Source organism: Anomaloglossus baeobatrachus, unplaced genomic scaffold, assembly GCF_048569485.1.
Source record: "Anomaloglossus baeobatrachus isolate aAnoBae1 unplaced genomic scaffold, aAnoBae1.hap1 Scaffold_2804, whole genome shotgun sequence".
In the NCBI taxonomy this organism is placed as follows: Eukaryota; Metazoa; Chordata; class Amphibia; order Anura; family Aromobatidae; genus Anomaloglossus; species Anomaloglossus baeobatrachus.
The window spans coordinates 13,037-20,826 of record NW_027442283.1 but is presented as its reverse complement, the minus strand read 5'-3'; the positions used below and the strand labels follow the sequence as shown (position 1 = coordinate 20,826).

The 7,790-nt window shown below is 54.7% G+C and overlaps 1 pseudogene; it reads right to left on the bottom strand.

The window, feature by feature from the left end:
* Positions 1–342: 342 nt before the first annotated feature.
* LOC142265979 (U7 small nuclear RNA) lies at positions 343–403 on the bottom strand (annotated as a pseudogene).
* Positions 404–7,790: the final 7,387 nt, after the last annotated feature.

The following is a 7,790-nucleotide window of genomic DNA, read 5'->3' as shown; positions in this document are numbered from 1 at the left end:
GATCTGAAGGCAGTGGATCTTCTTACAGATCCCGTTGTGTGAGACGCTTCCATCTCTTCCAGGAATAATTCACTGCAGTAATAAATCCTCCGGTCTCTGCTGCCTCCGGCCGGTGATCGCCATTCTTGGGTCACACTCGGTTGTTAGTTGATGCCATTGATTCTTCCAGGACCTGTGAAGCTTTCGGAGAGGATCTTCACTCGCCCTTTCCCATAAGTAGGCGGAGCTATGCAAATTCCCCATTTCAGCTTCACAAATGGATCCTTATGTTGTGCTGCAGTCACTTGGATCACACTGGTGATCATCAGTCTCAGGAATAACTTTTCTATTTTTCACAGGCATTTGGGCTTTTCAGCATTTACCAAAAAGCAGTTAAACAAATAGTAAAAGAGCTATAAACCTGGGTCACATGGAGCGTTTCCCCGACCTCCCCTCCCCCATCACCATCAATATCATGGAGACGACACCGCACAGATCCATCATCTGAGAAATCATCACAGAATAGAAAGATCCCTCCAGATCACAGATCACAGCTGTATAATCATCAGCAGATCCTTCATATATAATGATCCCGGAGAGATCAAATCAGGAGGAGGCGACAGGAATCCACCCAGAGACCACCAGAGGAAATCTACATAGCTCCACCCCTTCTGGAAACCACACCTCCTTCCTCCAAGGCTCCTCCCACCTCCACAATCAGCAGCACAAGCCCTGGATCCTCAGGGGAGGGAGATTGTTACATTGAATCTCAGGGAGGTGGATGGAAGCGTCTCACAAGTCTCGAGTCTCACAAAGTAGATCACACGATATCAAGAACTCTCCATGTCAGATATCAGATCACAGATAATGGTGCAATCAGTGGAGTGTGATGCGGTCGCCCCTCTCCTGCCTCCAGCCGCTGTTCACACTGCATATACAGGGGAGCAGCTTCATCATCCTCCGAGCACCCACATTTTACCCCAGGTGCAGCCATCAGAGACAGAAAGCGGCTTTCCCTGGGGTCCGGCTCCCCCCGCTCACAGAAGACAGCGGATGTTTGTGCCGTATAGTGGTAACTGACCCCTCACCAGTGACCGCAGAGAACCCTGAATCCCCCTCATCACCAGTGACTGCAGAGAACCCTGAATCCCCCTCATCACCAGTGACTGCAGAGAACCCTGAATCCCCCTCATCACCAGTGACCGCAGAGAACCCTGAATCCCCCTCATCACCAGTGACCGCAGAGAACCCTGAATCCCCCTCATCACCAGTGACCGCAGAGAACCCTGAATCCCCCTCATCACCAGTGACTGCAGAGAACCCTGAATCCCCCTCATCACCAGTGACTGCAGAGAACCCTGAATCCCCCTCATCACCAGTGACTGCAGAGAACCCTGAATCCCCCTCATCACCAGTGACTGCAGAGAACCCTGAATCCTCCTCATCACCAGTGACTGCAAAGAACCCTGAATCCCCCTCATCACCAGTGACTGCAGAGAACCCTGAATCCCCCTCATCACCAGTGACCGCAGAGAACCCTGAATCCCCCTCATCACCAGTGACCGCAGAGAACCCTGAATCCCCCTCATCACCAGTGACCGCAGAGAACCCTGAATCCCCCTCATCACCAGTGACTGCAGAGACCCCTGAATCCCCCTCATCACCAGTGACCGCAGAGAACCCTGAATCCCACTCATCACCAGTGACTGCAGAGAACCCTGAATCCCCCTCATCACCAGTGACTGCAGAGAACCCTGAATCCCCCTCATCACCAGTGACCGCAGAGAACCCTGAATCCCCCTCATCACCAGTGACCGCAGAGAACCCTGAATCCCCCTCATCACCAGTGACCGCAGAGAACCCTGAATCCCCCTCATCACCAGTGACCGCAGAGAACCCTGAATCCCCCTCATCACCAGTGACCGCAGAGAACCCTGAATCCCCCTCATCACCAGTGACCGCAGAGAACCCTGAATCCCACTCATCACCAGTGACTGCAGAGAACCCTGAATCCACCTCATCACCAGTGACTGCAGAGAACCCTGAATCCCCCTCATCACCAGTGACCGCAGAGAACCCTGAATCCACCTCATCACCAGTGACTGCAGAGAACCCTGAATCCACCTCATCACCAGTGACCGCAGAGAACCCTGAATCCACCTCATCACCAGTGACTGCAGAGAACCCTGAATCCCTCTCATCACCAGTGACTGCAGAGAACCCTGAATCCCTCTCATCACCAGTGACTGCAGAGAACCCTGAATCCCTCTCATCACCAGTGACCGCAGAGAACCCTGAATCCCCCTCATCACCAGTGACTGCAGAGAACCCTGAATCCACCTCATCACCAGTGACTGCAGAGAACCCTGAATCCCCCTCATCACCAGTGACTGCAGAGAACCCTGAATCCCTCTCATCACCAGTGACCGCAGAGAACCCTGAATCCCCCTCATCACCAGTGACTGCAGAGAACCCTGAATCCACCTCATCACCAGTGACTGCAGAGAGCCCTGAATCCCTCTCATCACCAGTGACTGTAGAGAACCCTGAATCCACCTCATCACCAGTGACTGCAGAGAACCCTGAATCCCCCTCATCACCAGTGACTGCAGAGAACCCTGAATCCCCCTCATCACCAGTGACTGCAGAGAACCCTGAATCCCCCTCATCACCAGTGACTCCAGAGAACCCTGAATCCCTCTCATCACCAGTGACCGCAGAGACCCCTGAATCCACCTCATCACCAGTGACTGCAGAGAACCCTGAATCCCTCTCATCACCAGTGACTGCTGAGAACCCTGAATCCACCTCATCACCAGTGACTGCAGAGAACCCTGAATCCCCCTCATCACCAGTGACTGCAGAGAACCCTGAATCCCCCTCATCACCAGTGACTGCAGAGAACCCTGAATCCCCCTCATCACCAGTGACTGCAGAGAACCCTGAATCCCTCTCATCACCAGTGACCGCAGAGACCCCTGAATCCCCCTCATAACCAGTGACTGCAGAGAACCCTGAATCCCCCTCATCACCAGTGACTGCAGAGAACCCTGAATCCCCCTCATCACCAGTGACTGCAGAGAACCCTGAATCCCCCTCATCACCAGTGACTGCAGAGAACCCTGAATCCACCTCATCACCAGTGACTGCAGAGAACCCTGAATCCACCTCATCACCAGTGACTGCAGAGAACCCTGAATCCCCCTCATCACCAGTGACTGCAGAGAACCCTGAATCCACCTCATCACCAGTGACTGCAGAGAACCCTGAATCCCCCTCATCACCAGTGACTGCAGAGAACCCTGAATCCACCTCATCACCAGTGACTGCAGAGAACCCTGAATCCACCTCATCACCAGTGACTGCAGAGAACCCTGAATCCCCCTCATCACCAGTGACTGCAGAGAACCCTGAATCCACCTCATCACCAGTGACTGCAGAGAACCCTGAATCCACCTCATCACCAGTGACTGCAGAGAACCCTGAATCCATCTCATCACCAGTGACTGCAGAGAACCCTGAATCCCCCTCATCACCAGTGACTGCAGAGAACCCTGAATCCCTCTCATCACCAGTGACTGCAGAGAACCCTGAATCCCCCTCATCACCAGTGACTGCAGAGAACCCTGAATCCCCATCATCACCAGTGACTGCAGAGAACCCTGAATCCACCTCATCACCAGTGACTGCAGAGAACCCTGAATCCCCCTCATCACCAGTGACTGCAGAGAACCCTGAATCCCCCTCATCACCAGTGACTGCAGAGAACCCTGAATCCACCTCATCACCAGTGACTGCAGAGAACCCTGAATCCCCCTCATCACCAGTGACTGCAGAGAACCCTGAATCCCCCTCATCACCAGTGACTGCAGAGAACCCTGAATCCACCTCATCACCAGTGACTGCAGAGAACCCTGAATCCCCCTCATCACCAGTGACTGCAGAGAACCCTGAATCCCCCTCATCACCAGTGACTGCAGAGAACCCTGAATCCACCTCATCACCAGTGACTGCAGAGAACCCTGAATCCCCCTCATCACCAGTGACTGCAGAGAACCCTGAATCCCCCTCATCACAAGTGACTGCAGAAAACCCTGAATTCCCCTCATCACCAGTGACTGCAGAGAACCCTGAATCCCCCTCATCACCAGTGACTGCAGAGAACCCTGAATCCCCCTCATCACCAGTGACTACAGAGAACCCTGAATCCCTCTCATCACCAGTGACTGCAGAGAACCCTGAATCCCTCTCATCACCAGTGACCGCAGAGAACCCTGAATCCCTCTCACCGCCTTTTGTCGGTAAATGTGAGATAGTGAAAAAAGACAACTCCATAGAAACTGTCATGGTTGTTTCACAGTGCATAGAGTGTCCTGTGGTGTCCGGCTGTAGACAGTCACAGCATTTGGAAACACAAGCTGCTCCATAACCATCTCTTCTTTTCTACTTAGGTTAATCCTTTCCCTTTAGGACCCTGTGGATTTCCTCACCTTTCAGCTGATAATCATCAGCACTTCTCTTGGTGTCCTTAAATACTCACATTCCCCCTTGGTCTTTGCTGGTGATAGAGATATACTCCTCTCCAGGCTCTGGATGCGAGCAGTCGGCTTGTATCCATCTGAAGAAACGTTGTTGTTTGTTGCTGTTCCTCTCCCGGAGTCTTCCTGGAGATAAGCTGCTCATGTGCTTTCCTCTGTGCGTCCTCCCTGTGTCCTCTTTAGAGCTTAGTGGGCTCATATCCCATCCATTCCCTACCTAGGGCCCAGTTCTAGGGTCAGTCAGGGTCAGGTATCCTGTTCAGCGCATAGGTGCGGAGTCTATCTAGGGTGGTCAGAGGATCCAGAGGACGCCATCTCCCCCTTCCCTGTCACCACACGCGTGCTACATCCCCCGACCCAGCGTCACATTATCACCAGCCGCACAAAACACACAACTGACACGCGGGGGAAGCAACCATGACAGTGTCACATGGAGACGCGGGGGAAGCAACCATCACAGTGTCATATGGAGACGCGGGGGAAGGAACCATCACAGTGTCACATGGAGACGCGGGGGAAGGAACCATCACAGTGTCACATGGAGATGCGGGGGAAGCAACCATGACAGTGTCACATGGAGACGCGGGGGAAGCAACCATCACAGTGTCATATGGAGACGCGGGGGAAGCAACCATCACAGTGTCACATGGAGACGCGGGGGAAGGAACCATGACAGTGTCACATGGAGATGCGGGGGAAGGAACCATGACAGTGTCACATGGAGACGCGGGGGAAGCAACCATCACAGTGTCACATGGAGACGCGGGGGAAGCAACCATGACAGTGTCACATGGAGACGCGGGGGAAGCAACCATCACAGTGTCACATGGAGACGCGGGGGAAGCAACCATGACAGTGTCACATGGAGACGCGGGGGAAGCAACCATGACAGTGTCACATGGAGACGCGGGGGAAGCAACCATGACAGTGTCACATGGAGACGCGGGGGAAGCAACCATGACAGTGTCACATGGAGACGCGGGGGAAGCAACCATGACAGTGTCACATGGAGACGCGGGGGAAGCAACCATGACAGTGTCACATGGAGACGCGGGGGAAGCAACCATGACAGTGTCACATGGAGACGCGGGGGAAGCAACCATGACAGTGTCACATGGAGACGCGGGGGAAGCAACCATGACAGTGTCACATGGAGACGCGGGGGAAGCAACCATGACAGTGTCACATGGAGATGCGGGGGAAGCAACCATCACAGTGTCATATGGAGATGCGGGGGAAGCAACCATCACAGTGTCACATGGAGACGCGGGGGAAGCAACCATGACAGTGTCACATGGAGACCCGGGGGAAGCAACCATCACAGTGTCACATGGAGACGCGGGGGAAGCAACCATGACAGTGTCACATGGAGACGCGGGGGAAGCAACCATCACAGTGTCACATGGAGACGCGGGGGAAGCAACCATGACAGTGTCACATGGAGACGCGGGGGAAGCAACCATGACAGTGTCACATGGAGACGCGGGGGAAGCAACCATGACAGTGTCACATGGAGACGCGGGGGAAGCAACCATGACAGTGTCACATGGAGACGCGGGGGAAGCAACCATGACAGTGTCACATGGAGACCCGGGGGAAGCAACCATGACAGTGTCACATGGAGATGCGGGGGAAGCAACCATGACAGTGTCACATGGAGACGCGGGGGAAGCAACCATGACAGTGTCACATGGAGACGCGGGGGAAGCAACCATGACAGTGTCACATGGAGACGCGGGGGAAGCAACCATGACAGTGTCACATGGAGACGCGGGGGAAGCAACCATGACAGTGTCACATGGAGACGCGGGGGAAGCAACCATGACAGTGTCACATGGAGACGCGGGGGAAGCAACCATGACAGTGTCACATGGAGACGCGGAGGAAGCAACCATGACAGTGTCACATGGAGACGCAGGGGAAGCAACCATGACAGTGTCACATGGAGACGCGGGGGAAGCAACCATGACAGTGTCACATGGAGACGCGGGGGAAGCAACCATGACAGTGTCACATGGAGACGCGGGGGAAGCAACCATGACAGTGTCACATGGAGACGCGGAGGAAGCAACCATGACAGTGTCACATGGAGACGCGGGGGAAGCAACCATGACAGTGTCACATGGAGACGCGGGGGAAGCAACCATGACAGTGTCACATGGAGACGCGGGGGAAGCAACCATGACAGTGTCACATGGAGACGCGGAGGAAGCAACCATGACAGTGTCACATGGAGACGCGGAGGAAGCAACCATGACAGTGTCACATGGAGACGCGGAGGAAGTAACCATGACAGTGTCACATGGAGACGCGGAGGAAGCAACCATGACAGTGTCACATGGAGACGCGGGGGAAGCAACCATGACAGTGTCACATGGAGACGCGGAGGAAGCAACCATGACAGTGTCACATGGAGACGCGGGGGAAGCAACCATGACAGTGTCACATGGAGACGCGGGGGAAGCAACCATGACAGTGTCACATGGAGACGCGGGGGAAGCAACCATGACAGTGTCACATGGAGACGCGGAGGAAGCAACCATGACAGTGTCACATGGAGACGCGGAGGAAGCAACCATGACAGTGTCACATGGAGACGCGGGGGAAGCAACCATGACAGTGTCACATGGAGACGCGGAGGAAGCAACCATGACAGTGTCACATGGAGACGCGGGGGAAGCAACCATGACAGTGTCACATGGAGACGCGGGGGAAGCAACCATGACAGTGTCACATGGAGACGCGGAGGAAGCAACCATGACAGTGTCACATGGAGACGCGGAGGAAGCAACCATGACAGTGTCACATGGAGACGCGGGGGAAGCAACCATGACAGTGTCACATGGAGACGCGGGGGAAGCAACCATGACAGTGTCACATGGAGACGCGGAGGAAGCAACCATGACAGTGTCACATGGAGACGCGGGGGAAGCAACCATGACAGTGTCACATGGAGACGCGGGGGAAGCAACCATGACAGTGTCACATGGAGACGCGGGGGAAGCAACCATGACAGTGTCACATGGAGACGCGGGGGAAGCAACCATGACAGTGTCACATGGAGACGCGGAGGAAGCAACCATGACAGTGTCACATGGAGACGCGGGGGAAGCAACCATGACAGTGTCACATGGAGACGCGGGGGAAGCAACCATGACAGTGTCACATGGAGACACGGGGGAAGCAACCATGACAGTGTCACATGGAGACGCGGGGGAAGCAACCATGACAGTGTCACATGGAGACGCGGGGGAAGCAACCATGACAGTGTCA